This window comes from Dama dama, chromosome 15 (genome assembly GCF_033118175.1).
Source record: "Dama dama isolate Ldn47 chromosome 15, ASM3311817v1, whole genome shotgun sequence".
NCBI lineage: Eukaryota > Metazoa > Chordata > Mammalia > Artiodactyla > Cervidae > Dama > Dama dama.
Genome location: NC_083695.1, coordinates 4,265,679 through 4,284,613, shown reverse-complemented (window position 1 = coordinate 4,284,613; position 18,935 = coordinate 4,265,679). Strand labels below are relative to the sequence as shown.

The window sequence follows — 18,935 nt, the reverse complement described above, 5'->3', positions numbered from 1 at the left end:
TAATTAGCCCCTAAGAAACTTTAAATCTAGATAGAAATGGGAAGTTTTTCAAGAGAAAGGACTTATAAAGATGTAACTGAGAAGCTGACAAGAAACAAAAAAACTTAGCAATTGAGTGGAGTCGAATTTACAATCTGTTTCATGACTGTAAAAAGTGCTGTTCATTCAAACGTGGACACAAGATCTGGGAAACCATGAAACACTAATCTTGCGGAGCTCAACCTGATAGATTCCCATTGCCTTTTAAAAAGTTGGTCTTTTGCACACAAGAGGTGAAATACACTCCTAGCTTCCTCTCCACTCCCAATATTTAGTATAATTATGCCCACCAACTCCCGTTGTTTTTCTTAGCTCAAAGGCACTCGTTCCTTTTTGTGCTTAAATATTTACTATGCATTGTGGGAGAGTGCATGCATTCTCCCTTTTTCTCTAAGTAAAACTTCTGATTTTATGGGAACATGTCAGTGCTTCAAACTTAAAACCTACATATTTCTTACTCTCTCCCACAGCTACCTGTCTGTGTCTTTTTGGTTATGGCCAATGAGACAGAAATCAAACACTTCAGTCAAAAGACGATGTGCCTTTTGAAATAAATTTAACTATTTATTAAAATCTTTTTGAAATAAATTTAATTTAGTAGAAGAGAAGATCCCTTTCAATTCCTTGTATTGTTGACCTAAAACACTGAAATAATGGCTGGAACGCCAGCATCTCCCGTCGTAAGACAACTCAGAAGCTAAGGCCATGCTCTGAGGACAGAAGAGACACTTAAGAGACTGGGTCTTAATGACACTGGTCTTAAGAGACACTTAATGACACCACCATGGCAATCTTGGACTACATCAATCCTGGGCTGCCTACTTCTGGCATTATCGTTCATTGAGAGACAAACAAACTTTAAAGCAATATTTTTACTCTATTACAGAGTTCCTTTGGAGCCCAAGTTATCATTATGCTGTTGGCCTGAGATACTCTTCTCTATATGCAATCCAGGTCCAACCATTTCTTTGTTTCCTAGGCTTCTCCAGAGATTATCTCAAAACTCACAGGAAAGTCTTCCTCTAACTGTTCAGCTTAGATTGAACTTTTCTAAAGATATATTCTTAGTCCCTATATTTTTCCTTCCCACCATTCTTTATTGTGGATGATTTCATATTTTTGTTGTTACTTGATTAATGTACATACTCTATCATATCTTACGAAATTATAGGGAAATTTTTTTTTTCTGGTCAATAGCAGTGTTGAAATAAGGTAAAAAAGGCATAGAATCAAGCCAGCCACTAACTATATCTGCTTATCCACAATGAATCAAATCCACAATGTTGAACATTTTTAGGTATGTTTATGAAGTTCAAAGCCAAGGGCCTTGAAACAAATACTAACGTAAGTTGATTATATTAAGAAGTGATACTTAGCAAAATCATTTGCTACTTTTGTAAAGAGATTTTATTTAACTTGAAGATTCTCACTTTCATTTTGAGTAAGAAAAGAAAATCTTAAGGAAAAAAATTCTAAGAAAAGAAATAGGGTTTATCCAAGAACATATTGAGCACTTAATTTCTGATAAATATGCAGGCACTTACCGACTGTTTACAAACAAACAATAAAAAATGACTCTGTTATGGAGAAGCCCACAATGTCAGTCCACAGATGCTACTGGTAAAAAGAAGAATCACTAAAGGTCAGTCAATGAATGCCTCTTACGATAGATGAATTATGAGTTCTAATTTGGAGATGAGAAAGAAGAGAATGATAGATAGGAGTCAGCCAATATCAAGAGTTGAGATTCTCTCACAATTTTTTTTTTTTTTTTTTTACACTTTACTTGTTTATTATGTTTTATCCATCAGAATGAAAGCTCCTTGAAGGCAGGGACTTTTGTCTGTATTCCCTGCCACCTAGAATTGTGCCGGTACACAGCAGGCGTTCAATAAAGATTTTTGCTGGAGACTGGATGGCATGAATTAATCAGATTTCTGGGGGCTTCTGCAGAGTCTGGGACAGGAGAGGGGGAGATAGACACTATCCCTCCCTCCCCAAAAAATGCCTCTCCCACGCCATTTTAACCTTAAGTGTTGCAAAGTGTGGTGGAGTTAGATTTAGTCTGCTGGGTGACAGGGTCAGTGGGCTGCAGAGGGATCCAAAACAGCCTTTGGAAAGGTTCAAGGGGGAGCTGGATTCCTGACTTCTGGTCTCCTGGCCTGGGTTGGACCCAGGACCCTGAGACAGAGCCCACACATTCTGGGGAGTCACCCTCCAGTCTTCAGCTCCCTGAGGAAGCAGAAATTACTCTTCTCAGTTTGAAGGCACTTGGAGAGAAGAGGGCAGTGGTTGGGAGTAGGGGGGAGGAGAGGGCTGACCCTTTTCCGTCTTCCAGTCTCTGTTCCAGGATGGAAGTTCCAGGCTCCGCCTGCTCCACAGAGACCTGCCCGATGGCCCTCGAAGGCTCAGAGCCTCAGCTCGGGTGCAGCCCGTTTGGGGGCCACAGAGCCGGAGTGCCAGATCAGCGGAGGCGGGTGGCCAGTGGCCCGGGGGCTGCCGTGTGTGACACGGTGGTTGGCCACCGAAGGCCTCGGCCATCCTGAGCTCAGACCTCGGTGGCTGGCCGCTGTCTCTCACAATTTTTGAAAACATAAATTCTATTGGATTCCTGGTGAAACTGTGAGGATTGTCACTAACAAATAGTCTAAAAAACCCCCCTCTATTTCTTAAAGAGACTCAAATGTTTTATTATGATTAACTTATGAACTTGTTTTTTGCTTATCTAATTTTTCTTTACAAATATTGAAAATATCTACCTTATTTTATAATAAATGCCTTAGATTTGAACATTCAAAAGACTTTCACATACATCACTGCTTGTAAGAGACTGGTTCTGTGGTCAACAAAAGACCAGGAAGGTTATTCTGGGGTGATTCAGCAAACGAGGAATGAAATGTGGGGTTCCTGAATCCCATCCAGGGCTCACTTCACTGTCAGAAGCATGGAACAGAAAAGGATTTACTTTTTCAAATTACTTTTTAAAAACCTGTATGTTATTGTAGAATGTGCAATTTCTTAGAATCCAGTCTTTTCAAAATAATATGCTACAGTAAGGAACTTTCAAATTCATCCAAGCAGAAAAAACTAAGATGCATGTATTAACCAATCAGTTTCTAGTACATTAGGTACAGGTACTAGACAACTAGTGCATATTAGACAAATACCTACATCTAGTGTGTTGCAGGTTAGCTACTCAACAGCACATACCTTCACATGATCAAAAACCCACGTGTCCAGTTTTGTTACATCGTGGGCACCAAAATCCTCACTGGATGCATCGTTAAGTGTGTGCAAAAATATGGTTTCCAAGGTCACCTGAAGAGGAAATTTGGGGGAAAAATTTTTAATGACATGCCACAGACCATGGTGTATGCTTGAACATACGCTGTTGCTTTTGTTCTCACAGTAACATTTTCCAATTTTACAGATACAAGTGAGTTGTAATTTTAAAATGCTAAGAAAAAAAAAAATCACAAAGCTAGTTAGTATACAATAGTGTAAAAGACAACAGAGTTTGTCTTCAAGTAAGGATGAAACTAATCAAAGAATTTGGGCATCTAGGGATGGTACAATCTAAAACAGATTAAGTCACCTGTTTTACAAAATTCCCCAACCAAAAAGAAAATTCAAATATTTCAATTCTTTTGTTCATAAAATACATGCATTTTTCTCAATATATGAGAAAAAATACTGATAATTGCCAAATAGTTTGAAAGGGTCAACAAATATATTAATCTTATACACTTGTAAGATTTTATTAAGGATCTAATCAACTTAGTGAATTTCTGAGTTAGATAGCCTCTTAAAGGTCATAAGGAAGAGATAAAATAATGACAATCTCTTATAATAATGACAAGCTAAGCTCTAATGATACTGGTTCCACTCCTCAACCATTCTACTCTTCAAATCCCAAGTAAAGATCTGAGTGAGACTGCAAGTTACTATAAGAAATGGAACACTTCTATTGGACTGTCTCCAGTTAAGGCATTGATCCTGTCCTATGAACTGTAGTCAGAAGTAGGGAGGTGAATTTGGTAAACCATAGCAACTTCCTCTTCACCACTACCAAAAAAAGCTTAACTCCTTGCTCCTTGGAAGAAAAGCTATAACCAACCTAGACAGCATATTAAAAAGCAGAGACATTACTTTGCCAGCTAAGGTCAATCTAGTCAAAGCTATGTTTTTTCCAGGAGTCATGTGTGGATGTCAGAGCTGGACTATAAAGAAAGCTGAGCACCGAAGAATTGATGCTTTTGAACTGTGGCGTTGGAGAAGATTCTTGAGAGTCCCTTGGACAGCAAGGAGACCCAACCAGTCCATCCTAAAAGAAATCAGTCCTGAATATTCATTGGAAGGACTGATGCTTAAGCTGAAGCATCAATACTTTGGCCACCTGATGTGAAGAACTGAGTCATTGGAAAAGACCCTGATGCTGGGAAAGATTGAAGATGGGAGGAGAAGGGGATGACAGAGGATGAGGTGGTTGGATGGCATCACCGACTCAATGGACATGAGTTTGAGTAAACTCCGGGAGTTGGTGATGGACAGGGAGGCCTGGCGTGCTGCAGTCCACGGGGTCGCAAAGAGTCGGACACGACTAAGCAACTGAACTGAACTAAGGGAGTATATAAATAGCAAGCAGTATGAGTTTTTGGACCTGCTCTACATAATAATGTTCTGTGACTATCATACAGAAAATTCTGAATATCTCTTTTGCTTTTGAGATACAGAATAATCTTTAATAATTCCGATTGTTATCATTTATAGTATAATGATACCCATGGCTAAAGGTCCAAAGCTTTTCATTAGGTGAAATGCTACAATGCTCTCACTAAAAAGCACTTAATAACATAAAATTCAAGTGGAATCCAGCTGATTCTAGAAAATGATGCAAATGAATTTTCTCATCAAGAGATGTTCTCATACTTGCAGATTCATGCACAGAAACACAACAAATACAACAAATCTCAATGGCATGGTCTTGAATACATGAAAATAGAAGTTATAAATATAAATTTTAACATTTAAATCTTTATGTGATTATCTAACTTCTTAACAATCAAAGTAAGTGTACATCATCACCATAATGAAATCATTGTAATAAGCATTTTGGTCAATATTTCACATGAATTAACTTATTTAATGCCCAAAACAAACCCATTAGATAGAAATTATTATTACCACATTTTACAAAAAAGAAAACTGAAATTTAGAGAAGTTATCTAACTTACCCAAGATTAAAAAGCTGTTAGATGTTAGAATCATATACCATTTCACTGAATCCAAGGTATTTAAACTGTATAATCCAACATTTTAAGTACAACTTAGATGAAAAAAAATCAAACTCACACATCTATTATAATATACACTCATTTCAAAGATGTTAAATGTGTCAAAACATGTATCTCATAATCAGTAAAATGTATGTCTGGGCTTCCCCAGGACTGTGTGTACCTGGTTTCATTAAGAAGAGAATCAAATTCTACAGGATTTTCCTTCCAGCCTTCAGGTAATTGAGAAAAAAAAAACCAAGCAGTGACAATAGTAATATTTAGATGGTGAAGTATTGGTATGGCTCCTGAAGAAGTATTTTTCAAATGATAACAAAGAGGATTAACTGCAGAACAAATGCAAAACTTACAAGAGATTTTGTTATCTGTATTATATTACAAATTTTTTTTTAAAAAAGCTTACAACAGTTAATTGACTTCTTATTAAAATACAGAATCACTTTTGAACTTTTGAGAGTTAACATCTAGGAAAACCAGAGATCCATCCAATCATATTCTATCAACAGGACACGATGATACAAGATTGAAGTTTTATTCTTGAGTCAGTCCCAGTGCGTGTTTAAGTGACTTAGGCAAGCTAAATGACTTGTCAAAAGGATCTCAAAATGTACTTTGCCTTGTGTCATGATTCAGTATTAAAGAAGCAATATTTATGCAATCAGTCTCTTCATGTGATAAAATCATCTAAAGAGACAGTACCTTTGGCAACTGCGCTGACATCTTCATAAAACCCTGCAGTCATGGCCACGTGCCCTGGCCGAGACTCGGTCGGCACACACGTGTGAGAGATGCCCCAGCTGCCTTCGTTCATTACGACATTCCTGAAAGGTATCACAGACGAGGAGTCAGCACACACTATGACCACATGCTCTGTTAAGGCCTTAGAAAAACAAGATCACCACAGAAGAAATCCAATCAAAAGAAGGAGTCAAAATTTAAGAAGGAATCTTTCTGATCGCAGCTGGGCTCAGTCCAGTTCCTCCCACCAGACTGATTCCGTGGCATAAGAAAGCCCAAGGAACTTTCTTAGACAAGGAACCACCCAACCACTGCACAGAATCACAAAACAAAATACACGCTACAGCTCTAAGTCACAAAGTATTGAAACGTTGTGTTATATAAGAAATCACTGATACACAAAGTATTACTTTGTCAATGTTAAATTTTGTTAGGTGTGATGATGGTGTTGTGATCATGTTGAAGTCCTTGTTCTTAGGCGATACACACTAAAGTGTTTAGGGGTAAAGTGTTAAAATATTTTGCTTTCAAATTATTCAGGAAAAAATAATTAAAGTTTAAGTGTGTGTATGTGTGTATTGGGACAGAGAATGCAAATATGAAAAATGTTTAAAATGGTCATATCTAGATTAAGGATATACAGATGAATATTCGTGATATAATCCTTTTAACATTTCTCTAGTTAAAAGTTTTTCAAAATAAAAAAATTGAGAGGAACCAGCTATACTCTCAAATAGGAGTTAAATTATCTTTCTAAATTTGAGATTAAAACAAGTCAAAAGTTTCTTTTGATAAAATGTATCACCATTCTTTAAGCTGTCTAAGGGTTATTTGCAAAATCTGGAGAAAAATGCAAAAGTAACAGTAATGCCATGGCAGGTGAAAGGACAGCAGAGCAACAAGTTATGAAACACGAATTCATTTGTAACAGTTTTCAAGCTGAACTCTCAACTCTCAAAATGTTCTGGAGAGAAGTACCTACAAGTGCTGATTTAGATACTTTTAATCGACTTATAACCAAACAGACTTTGGTAAAATACATACATAAAAAGTAAAAGGCTTGAAAAACCATTACACCACATGTTAAGAGAGAAATATTTTTTAACTTCTTCAGTTCTATAATGGAAACTGAACTCAAGCCAAAACAGGGAGGTATAAAGCAATGTGGATACCTTTCTTGAGAAACATTTTGATCAGATCGTGTTTTTAAAAAAATGAAGTGAGAAACAAAGAAAACCTACCAAAAAAGGCTTCAGAAGCAGCTAGAATGGCAGACAACACATCGCACATCACCGGGGAGCCCTTGGCCCTCCACAGAACACCGCGGGGAGAAACAGGCGCTGTCAGAGAAGCTCATCTTTGCCTTAACAACCAGAATATTTTAATGTCATTAACTTTGCAATGAATTACATTTCTCTCCTCTCTATGACAACTAAGAAATTCAACCAAATATATCACCCCAATTTTTAAACTAGTCATAGAAATTTATGTTACATATTTTTGTGTACTGAACCTAACCCTGACAACCTTATTTTCCTACTGGTATTTTCCTATTGCCCTGAGTTGCTTGTTTCTTTGTATCCTTTAATATATTATGCATTTCTTTGATGCACCATAAATTTATTCCTGGAAATCTGACATAGACTTCAGGTTCATTCATTCTTCTAGCAGTCAACAAATATTTATTAACTGCCTACTATGTTTTAGGAACCAGGGATAATGTAGTGTATAAAACAAAGTCCCTGCCTTAGTGGAAGTTGTACATGCTAAGTAGTACCATAAAGAAAATCAAAATAGGGTAGAGGGATAGGAAGCAATGATGACAGGTAGGGACAGGGGAGAGATAGACAATTTTAGATAAACTTCCCTTGAATTTGAGTTTTAATCTCTCCACAGTAGGATTAGGAAGGGCTTTTGAGGGGCTTGCTATGAATGAAAAAAAAAGAATAGTTGATTGCAAGAACCCCACAGGTCCAAAAAATATTTCTTTTCAAAGCCACTTAACAGAATCCAAAATTATCATATTACATAGTGACATAAATTTGGAAGGCTTTATTTTATAGAAAACATATTTTGAATTGAAATCTATGTTTTTTAGCTAAATACCTTTGTAATTGGCAATTCACTGAAATTTATGCTTGTCATTACTTAAAAATTGAACAGTCTTAGTTTACAAAAAAGAAAAAAAGATAATATACTGAGTTGTAAGCCAGGATTCAGAAATCAGGACAAGTGAGGCCAAGCAGCTAAGGTCATGCATTTCGACTACCTGGTATCAACTTCCACAATAAGAGAAGTAACTGTAGAAGGAAACACATTTGCTAATTTCTATGACAAAGACAGAGGCATATGTGCCCTACTCTCTTTTTCATCATCACCCCTCTATCCAATGTGAGATAAACAGCATCAGCGTAACAATTTCCAGAGACGTCTTTGTACCAGTCGACATGCTCACCTAACAAATGGTGCCCTAGAATTTCCATCTTCATCTAATTCATAAAGTTTACGTGCTCGCAGGCCATCAGCGACAAACAGCACTAATCGTTTTGCTGGGGGAGGCAGGGGCATAAACTGAGGAGTCATTCCATGAACCAAAGGAGAGGTGAAACACATGCTGAAGATGGAGGCGAAGAACACGAAGTGCACGAGCAATCCCGAAGTAACGTACAGCAGCAAATCCAGAGGAACTAATCTATCTCCAAGAGAAACTGGAAAGAGGGAGCAAAACTAAATCTGGGTAAGCCTTAGTGCAAACAAACATGTTTTCAACTTATTTGATGACTAGAGCTGCCTGCCTCATTTTTCAGTCTCAAAAAACTTCTTCGTTTGGTGGACACTTTTTATTTCCTCCATCTTTCAATAAGCTTCTTTGTTCTGCAGCTACTTGCCTTATCTACATGGCTTTCAAGTTTTCAAGTTGTGCTAAGAGGGCTTCCCTAGAGGCCCAAATGGTAAAGAATTTGCTGGTAATGCGGGAGACCTGGGTTCAGTCCCTGGGTTGGGAAGATCCCCTGGAGATGTGGAACTGCAACATACTCTAGTATTCTGACCTGGAGAATTCTATGGACAGAGGAGCCTGGCGGGCTCTAGTCCACGGGGTCAAGAAGAGTCGGACATGACTGAGCGACTTAAAAAAAAAAGAGAGAGAGAGAGTTCTTAACATAAGATCTACCCTCTTAAATTTTTACGTGTGAAATACAGTATTTCAAACTACAGGCACTGTTATACATCAGATCTCGACAACTTATTCACTTTGCATAAGCGAGATTTTACAGCCATTGAACCACCACTTTCTTCCCTCAACACACCCCAAGCCAATCATTGGGTGGATTATCTTCTGGATTATCTCCGACAAGGAGAAATGTGCACATCTGTCCTCCTGTGACTGACTTGTTTCACTGAGCAGTATATCCTCAACAACATAACCATTACATTGGCCAAAACTTGGTATTGTTATCTGTTTGATTTTGTCCAGTCTGTTAACTTATTGTGGTTTTAATTTACATTTCTCTGGTGATCAATAATATTGAGCTACTTTACATGCATGTAATGGACATTTTTTAATCCTCTTTTATCCCCTTTTCATTTTTTTAACTGTGTTTTTCAAAGAGCAGTGCTTATAAATTCTTAAAGTTCTGTGAATTAACTTTTCTGTTGGCGATTGTATTTTGTATTCCACCCAGGGAATTTTTGTAGATGACAACACTTTCTTTAGTACAGACTTTTAATATTTTTATTTTAAAACAATTTCAAGTTCAGAGAAAAGTTGCAATAATGGTACAAACATCCATACACCCCTTAGCCATATATCTCTAACATTATCATTTTTCTCTGGTCCTTGCCTCATCTCTTTAACTTACCCCTCTTGTGTGTGAGTGTGTGTGTGTGGGGGGGTGGGGGGTGGGGGGAGGCGGGTGTATACTTCAGTGTTTACTTTCTGATAATAATGATACTCCCCTATGTACCTACAGTGGTTACCAACATCACTAAACTCAACGTCAGTATTTTACCTAATCTACCATTTATACTCCAACTTTTTGAAGTGTCCCAGTAATGTTCTTAACAGCATTTTTATTGCTTTATTGAGGCATAACTGGCCTGTCATAAGCTATGTACATATTTAAAGTGTATAATAATCACAGGAGAGTGAACATACTCATAACCCTCAAATGTTTCCTCATGCCCCTGTGGTTCATCCCTATATATTTCACTTTTTGATGTTATTGTAAATGGTATTTATTTCAGTTTCCCCTCCTTAGTTTTTAAATTACCGCTGATTTTTATATATTCACCTTGTATTCTGCAACACTGAAAAACTGTTTGTTATAGTAGTTTTTACATAGATGTCTTTTGATTTTCCAAGGAGAAAAATTATGTCACCTGTGAATAAAGGACTTCATCCTTATCAATCTATATACTTTTTATTTATGTCTCATGCTTGTACTGTCCAGTACTTCTAGTGTAATGTTGAATAGGTGTGGAAACAACAGAAATCCCTGCTGTGTTTCCAGTCTTATGGTGAAAGTTGTCAGTTTTTCAGGTTTTTTTTTCATAGATTCTTTTTGTTGCATTAAAGTTCTCTTTTAGTCTCAATATGCAGTTCTAAAGTTGTGAATGAAAAATGCCAGATTTTGTCAAGTGCTTTTGACAAAAGCAAAAGTCAGAGGGGAGGATCACGTGAGATCCTCTCCCGTGAGAGGACCAAGACCATCTGGTTTTTCTCTTTTGGTCTCTCCTGGTGTGGGGTCTCTCCTGCTGCGGGGTCTCTCCTGATGTGGGGTCTCTCCTGGCGTGGGGCCTCCTGGTGTGGGGTCTCCTAATGTGGTGTCTTCTAATGTGGTGAACTACAATGATGGAGTTTCAAATGTTAAACCAAGCTAGGGTTCCCAGAATAAACTGAACTTAATCATTAAGTATTATCCTTCCTATATATTCTTGGATTTTATTTGCTAAAATATTTAGCATTTTAAATTAATATTTATTAGTGATATTAGACTATAATTTTTTTTTTTGTAATGTCTTTCTCTGGTTTTGGTGTCAGACAATGCATTGGGAAGTGTTATTACCTTTCATGTTTTGGAAGAGTTTGTGTAGAATTAGTACTATTTCTTCCTTTATTGTGTAACAGGATATCAATGGCTCAGAGTTTCCTTTGTTGGAAGGTTTTTAACTATAAATTCAATTTCTTCATATGCAGAGAGATACTAAGATTATTTACTACTTGCTGAGTAAGTTTTGGTAGTTGTATCTTTTGTCCATTTGTCCATTTCATCCAAATTGTCAAATTATTACAAAACTGTCCATAATATTCTGTTCACTTATTCTTTCTTCTATTCTCTAGCTCAGAACTCTTCTATCAGGTATCATATTTAGTTATGCAAAGTAACTCATTTTTCAACTCATTTTAATTCATTTCAGTAAGATCTTAAGCTCTATTTACAACTAAAGTACATATGGTATCTACCTAGATGTAGAGAAGCTCCCATTGACTTAAATACTCCTCTCTACCACGGTAACCTGAGTACTCTCCTTATCATGTTCACTAATAAGGAAATACCTCTATCATTTCTCACTTTCTTTTGTATTTACAAATAACTCCCTGCTCTTATGTTCTTCCTTTTCCCCATGTTGTCACACAACTTTTCTGTAAAAAGTATCAATGTGTCTGTGTTAAAGGATAATACAAATTTTCCACTACCCTAAAGCTTACTGAAGCAGTAAAACAAACATTTTATTTGAGAACCTTGACCCTGAAGCTGTAATAGCTAACACAAAAATCTAGCTCTCTCATATAGTAACAGTGGGATCTTAGTCGGTCCCTCCCCGGCACTTTCGAGCATCACTTCCTCAGGGACTGCTCAGTCCAAATCAGAAGCTCAACCCTTTACTTTAGTTTATAACTACAGAGCTATGACTCTGACTATTTGTAGTAACGTCTGCCTCTATAACTTCATGCTGATCCCAGGACAGCAAGACAGGCTTTCTCCAGTACTCGGCCCAGTCCTGGGCACTTCGTCAGGGCTATTAAATAACCTAGGATTATCCTTTCAACGGTATGTGTAATACGCACTGTAGCCACTAGAGGCTGCCTTGCTTCTCTATTCCCCCAGAACAGAGACACGAGCAGTGAAGGTTCAGGATAAATACAACCACAGTAACTTTCATATTTGTCATTTACTATACATAAAATTTCAGTGATTCCAAAATATCATCCTTCACATACTACTTACTTTATTATAGCTACGCACATATAATTAAGCACTATTATCATTTAATGGGCTTCCCTGGTGGCTCAGAGGTTAAAGCTTCTGCCTGGAATGAGGGAGACCTGGGTTCGATCCCTGAGTTTGGAAGATCCCCTGGAGAAGGAAATGGCAACCCAAACCAGTACTTTTGCCTGGAGAATCCCATGGAGGGAGGAGCCTGATAGGCTACAGTCCATGGGGTCACAAAGAGTCAGACACGACTGAGTGACTTCACTTCACTTTCACTCTGCATGTAAGTTAAATAAGCAGGGTGACAGTATACAGATCATTTAATATTTCTCTTTTTTTTTAAATCACTTTTTATTCAGATTTAGTGAAAAAGAAAACTTTTTCACGGATGAATCATTTGGAAATCACCTAAAAAATGAATAACAAATAAAATTTTTAAAATACACATAACCATGTATCAATAAAAGTCATTTAACTTATACCTCTGGGATGTTTACCACACACTGAAAAACAATGTCAAAAATCAGAATATGTAAAAATGTATAAAAAATTAGATATTTATAAAACTTCAAAAAGTCAATGAAAATCTTGCACTGAAAATATTACTTGTGGTTATTTTAAGAGTACTAAAACAAAAAAATAATTTTTCAATCAAGAAAACAATTGAAGTGCTTGGGAAAAAGCGATCTTTTATATTTTTAGCACTAACATACAAGCATCAATGACTATCTAGATTATGCAGTGAAACATTGGCTGTAAAGACCTAGATTAATGCAAATCTTGGTAAGTAGAAGGAAAATTCCCCAACAATATTAATGGCAAATTATTATTAAATAGAAATCATCAATTGTTAATAATATCCTAGTGTTCTTGCCTGGAAGATCCCAGGGACAGTGGAGCCTGGTGGGCTGCTGTCTATGGGGTCGCACAGAGTCGGACACGACTGAAGCGACGCAGCAGCAGCAGCAGTATGCACTATTAATATTTCTTCAACATTTTTATGATAAGCAAATCTATATGCACTGTGGAAGAGAAAGGTACTTACTGAGACGACTGGCCAGTTGATTTGTTAGGGGCTTGGAAGGTCACATTAACAAGTCCATGATTACAGGATATGAGGTAGAACCAGGAAATCACAGATGTGTCATAGGAAGCTGCTGATCAAGGAAGAACTTCTACATCCAACTTCTTACAACTCTCTGAGGAAACATATTTTAAATCTATTTTCAATTTTCATTTTAGAAATCAAACCCTAAAGATATTCCCTTTGGGGCCTACTACCTTAATTGCTTTTTCTGGCTAACACTACTAAATGACTGACATCAGGTTTGTTTTGCTTTACTTTCAAAAATCTGTCAAATATTCTCAATATATACGAGTAGTACATTAATTGATAAATGATTATAACATTTGTTGTGTACTAGGTACCAGGTACTGTGACAAGCACATTCCTAAGTCTGTGTACTTTAAGTATCTCCTTGACAGAGGAGGCTGAGAGAAGTCAAGTAACCTTTTAAAAGTCTCAAGGCAAATCATTGGCAGGACGGGGATATGAAGTGTAGGCTCTTCAACCTAATAAGCACAATCCTTGAGAGGAAGACCCTAAGTGTGGGGACCTTAGGTACAACAGATGTGTAAAATTCCCATTACACAGGCTGAAATAGTGCATATAAATAATCCATGTCTAAACATGCCCTTTCCATGCCATTCCCTAGTTCTTCCCATCTTTCCATTCCAGAAATTGGTTCCATTTTCAATCTCTCTGGCAACTCAATTACAATAAAGATCAGCAATCCTTTTAGCTAAGGACTATGAAACAACACTGGTGGCTCTTTTGATACTATTTTCCTAAGATCTGGTGTTTTTTCCCATGCTTTTCTTCAATACATGGCGTGCGCGCGCACACACACACACAAATTTAGAATTAAACACTAGGAGCTAATGTTCTGTTAAAAAAAAATGCTTCCAATTCTTAGTATTAAAAGTATCAACAACAACAACAAAAGACTGAACTGGGGGTTCAGTTCAGTTCAGTCGCTCAGTCGTGTCTGACTCTTTGCGACCCCATGGACTGCATCACGCCAGGCTCCCCTGTCCGTCACCAACTCCTGGAGCTTGCTCAAACTCATGTCCATTGAATCGGTGATGCCATCCAACCATCTCATTCTCTGTCGTCCCCTTCTCCTCCCTCCTTCAATCTTTCTCAGCATCAGGGGCTTTTCCAATGAGTCAGTTCTTCGCATCAGGTGGCCAAAGTATTGGAGCTTCAGCTTCAGCATCAGTCCTTCCAATGAATACTCAGGACTGATTTCCTTTAGGATGGACTGGTCGGATCTCCTTGCTCTGCAAGGGACCCTCTGAGGGACAGCATTTGACGTTTTGAAGCGTCCCTATAGTGCAAGCTGTGTATTAAACCACAAGTGTGTACTGCGTTCCTAATTGTTACCGAAGTCGAGACTATCGGGATATTCGCAGATCCAAGCAGATCCCAACGTCCCGCTGCATTTTCCATTGGCTCTGTCCCTGTGCCGCACCCAGGCCCCAGGGGCCCGCAGGCACGAGACTGGGAGGGCGAGGAAGAGGAAGCAAGCCCCCTTCTGACCACCGGCCCTGCCGGGCGCCCGCCACCCCGGCGGGGAAAACGTCAGCAGCGGGCAGCGCACACCGCAGGAGCGAAGTAAGAGGGGGCAGCGCACCCCAGCGAGCGCCAGTGTCGGGCCTGGCCCCTGCCCCCACTTCTCCCAGACTCTACCTGGGCTTGAGCAGGTCAGGCCTGACCTGGGGAACGAGGCCTCGTCAGCGAGAAGGCGGGGTCCGGCTGCGAGTCAGAGCTCCCCTCCCGCGCAGAAGAGAAGGCTCCTAAACCACCGTCACAAACCCCGCTCAACCACGAAACGCCGCGGACACTTACCTGGCCAGAAGCTACTCTCGCGATAATTCACGGGTCAGTCCTCCGTGACTCCAATCCCCGCCCCCACCTCCTGCGACCAGTCAAATAGGAGTGGGGTGGGGCTTTCCCTTCGAGCAGGGCGCGGGGCCGCTTAGTCTCTGCTCACAAGCGTGGGGAGCAGGCGGGGCGGGGGGCGGGGCGGGGCACGCGCCATTTCTCGCGAGACCGGGGACCAGGAAGACGCCCGCAGAGCCGTGCTGCTGGTGCAGCCGTGGCTGAGGCAGTCGCTGCTGCCGCCGCTGCAGCCTCCGGACGGTTCGTCTGCGAGCCTGCGCCTGGTCTCCAGGTGAGGAGGCGGAACGTGGCAAGGCCGGGGCTGCGCAAGCGAGCGGTGCCTGCCGAGGCCGAGCAGGGACTCAGGCCGCGGCCTGTCAGAGCCAGGCAAGGAGGCGCCCACACGCCTGACAGTGTAAGGTGGCGGCGATGGCTCCTGGAGGTGGCGGGGGCGGCGTGAACCCTTTCCTCAGCGATTCGGACTAGGACGAGGACGAGGACGAGGTCTCGGCGACCGACGAGCGGCCGGCAGGACTTCGGCTGGGTGCCGGGGGCGGCCTAGATCCGGGCTCTGCGGACTCGCTGTCGCCCCGGGCCCCCCGGCCTTGGGGAGCAGTGCCCGAGCGGGGCTCCCCGGGGAGGCGGCGGCGGCGGCGGCCCTGGGGGCCCCGGGGAGACCCCGGCCCGCCTGTCAATTGATGTGATCGCGGCCTAGCTGCTGCGCGATCAGTACCTACTGACCGCCTTGGAGCTGCACACCGAGCTGTTAGAGAGCGGCCGCGAGCTCCCTCGGCTGCGCGACTACTTCTCCAACCCTGGCAACTTCGAGGGGCAGAGCGGGACCCCGCCGGGGACGGGGGCGCCGGGGGTCCCCGGGGCGGCCGGCCTTGGAGGCGCAGGAGGTCGGGAGCCGAGTACGACGTCGGGTGGGGGACAACTCAGTAAGTGAACGACGGTGCTGTCCCTCCGGCTGGACTGTTGGGGTTGTGGGGGTTATTGTGGGGAGGGGGTGCTTGTGGGCCTGTGCTGAGTACTGGGAGCATTTCAGCTAGAGGGTTGGGGCTGGGTCGGGCGGTGATCTGTTGCGGTGGAGGTCAAAGGATCTGGCAGCGACTGTTCTCTACCTGCCTGCCTCCAGCCCTTGGAGGGACTTGCAGCAGCTCCTGGTTCCATTATTGGTGTCGATATCTATTAAATATCCAGAGTTTCTAGTTCACTGGCTACTACATGACTCCAGAAGACTCCCTTGCAACCTTGGTTTATCGCTTTAATCGTTTTTCCATTCTCTCCCATCTCCTGAATCGCCACTACCTGGAAACAGTGTTCCTTATGTTGTTCGCAGTAATTATTTGACTCCAAGTCAAGAGAGAAAAGAATAGGAAATGTTGCTCTCTGCCCGAAGCCAGATCCACTTGTGAAGACCCGTTGTCTTTCGGTTGAGTTGATTACTCAAAAGTTGCATCTTCTGCTGAATAAAATTTGTTCAGTTTAAAGAAACTCAGTTTCATTCACTTTTGGTTCCTTAATTTCAGTGGGTTTCCAGAATTATAGGAGGTCTAACGAGCAGAGTAGGCAGGTTCTCCCTGCAGTGTTACCTCCTGGTCTCAAAACCTTGTAGGCTTTTTTCTCTTTGTAAGTTTAGGAATTAACTTTTCTGCCTCATTGTAATCATTGTTAACTGTATAGACTGGTCGTTTACCTCATTCATCATATATTTACTAGCATTTCTTATGTCTTTAAAACGTACTGCCAAGGATGCATATTGGAGTCTCAGTACCTACCCTTCTTAAGAGGCATCTTAGATTTTCCTGTACTAACAGTATGAGGTTTTCAATGTGTTATGTGAGGCCAACTGAAATTTGCTCACACATGTTAAAATACATGATTTGAAATTGTAGCCGAACTGATGGTTTTTTGTCAATACTTTTAAGTGGTGCTGGAGACTGAGATCACCTAACTTCAGTTCAGTTCAGTCCCTCAGTCACTTGTCTGATTCTTTGTGACCCGGTGAACCGCAGCCCGCCACGCCTCCCTGTCCATCACCAACTCCAGGAGCTTGCTCAAACTCATGTCCATTGAGTCGGTGATGCCATCCAACCATCTCATCCTCTGTCGTCCCCTTCTCCTCCCGCCTTCAATCTTTCCCAGCATTGGTGGCTTTTCCAATGAGTCAGTTCTTCACATCAGGTGGCCAAAGTATCGGAGTTTCAGCTTCAACATCAGTCCTTCCAATGAATATTCAGGACTGATCTCCTTTAGGATGGACTGGTTGGATCTCCTTGCAGTCTAAGGCACTCTCAAGAATCTTCTCCAACACCACAGTTGCCTAACTTAGATGTAACTTAGTTAGATGTAGTTAAACTGCAAAGAGTGCCTTTTTCCATCAAGATAAATCCATAGCAGCCTTCACTCTTGAATATGGAATTTTCTCAGCAGGTTTAACTTCCTTGCTCAGTATTGTAGGATTATCTTCCCTTTCCCAAAACTGGTTTTTCTGTTGCTGACCTTTAAAACTATAAAATGTAACAGAAGAGCAGTGTAACAAAATTGTTAGGCAGTTGGCTTTTGTTTAAGATTTTTGAAGTGTCTAATAATGATTTTCACCTGATAAGCTCTTACTACTTCCTCAAGACCCAGCTCAACTGTCATCTTTGTCAATATTTCCCACACTACCAAGGCTTAGTTGTTTGATTCTTTCATTGTACTACTTTCAAACCTCAACCATAGCCTTTAACTCTTTTTATTTGATTTATTAGCAGTATCATTTCTCTCCATTAGATAGTCAGCTTCTTGAGGGACATCTTTTTATTACAGTTTGTATAGTCCCTGGCCTGTTGTTGAACATAACTGAATTGTATCTGCTATGTTTTTCTACTGTATAGATATAATGAAATAAGTTATTCCTTTATAACATTATTTTATTTAATTTAAAAGAATTTATTAATCTTTTCAGCCTACCTTATTATGGTGTGGTATCACTGTTTATAGTGAAAATTTCTCTTAAAAACTTTTTGTACAGAAATAGTTATATTTATAATTTAGGCTCTAAATATAGCTGTGTTTTAAAGTAAAAGTTGACTTCTAAATGCCTTTGCATTATACATTTTTATAGTTTCTTAAAATAACTTCAGTCCTGTGATCATAAATCAGAATTTAGCTATAATCAGATATTCATGTGCAGTTGTGCTCTTCCATAGTTTGTTTGGACCTGTTTTGAGTATAACTCAAAAGTACATTATTACAAAATATAATGTATTTTCAAGTGAATACAAAATAGATGAGCAGTAGGGGAAAAAAAATCACACTTATCCATAATCCAAACAATAGTACTTGCCTTTTCCGTTTTTTCTATGCATATATGTTTAAAAGAAAAAATTGGATTAAACTGTTTTTGTGGCTTTATATTATTTGATAGCCTGTAATTTTTACCATCAACTTTGAGGTAAAATTGCATACAATAAAATGTGCCCATTTGAAGTGTACAGTGTGGTGAATTTTGGAGAACAAATTAATACTGCAAATAAGTTATAGAACATTTTTATTGTCCCCAGAACGCCTTCATTTTCATTTACATTCAGTATCCCAAGACCATCACTGACCACAGTAGACAACAGTTTTCCAACCTGGGCCTAGGCACTTTTGGAATTTTGGGGCTGATAATTCTTTGTTGTGTTAGTGTCCTGTATATTCTAAAATGTTTAACAG

At 40.1% G+C, this 18,935-nt stretch overlaps 1 long non-coding RNA gene and 1 pseudogene across 14 annotated transcripts in view; one reads left to right on the top strand and one right to left on the bottom strand.

Moving 5' to 3' along the window:
- LOC133069927 (uncharacterized) overlaps positions 1–15,181 on the bottom strand; it is a 48,271-nt gene extending 33,090 nt beyond the window's left edge. For 8 of the 14 annotated variants that reach the window (XR_009696015.1, XR_009696019.1, XR_009696020.1 and 5 more), the window contains exons 1-5: positions 15,039–15,180; positions 13,332–13,485; positions 7,313–7,434; positions 6,033–6,154; positions 3,250–3,357 (exon numbers count right to left, since the gene is read on the bottom strand). This is a non-coding gene — a long non-coding RNA (uncharacterized LOC133069927). Of the gene's footprint in view, positions 1–3,249; positions 3,358–5,273; positions 5,366–6,032; positions 6,155–7,312; positions 7,435–8,526; positions 8,780–13,331; positions 13,486–15,038 lie in introns of all 14 variants that reach the window. The other 6 variants (XR_009696017.1, XR_009696021.1, XR_009696016.1 and 3 more) reach the window with 6 other exon arrangements.
- A 463-nt stretch (positions 15,182–15,644) lies between these two features.
- LOC133070575 (RAB11-binding protein RELCH-like) overlaps positions 15,645–18,935 on the top strand; it is an 85,256-nt pseudogene continuing 81,965 nt past the window's right edge.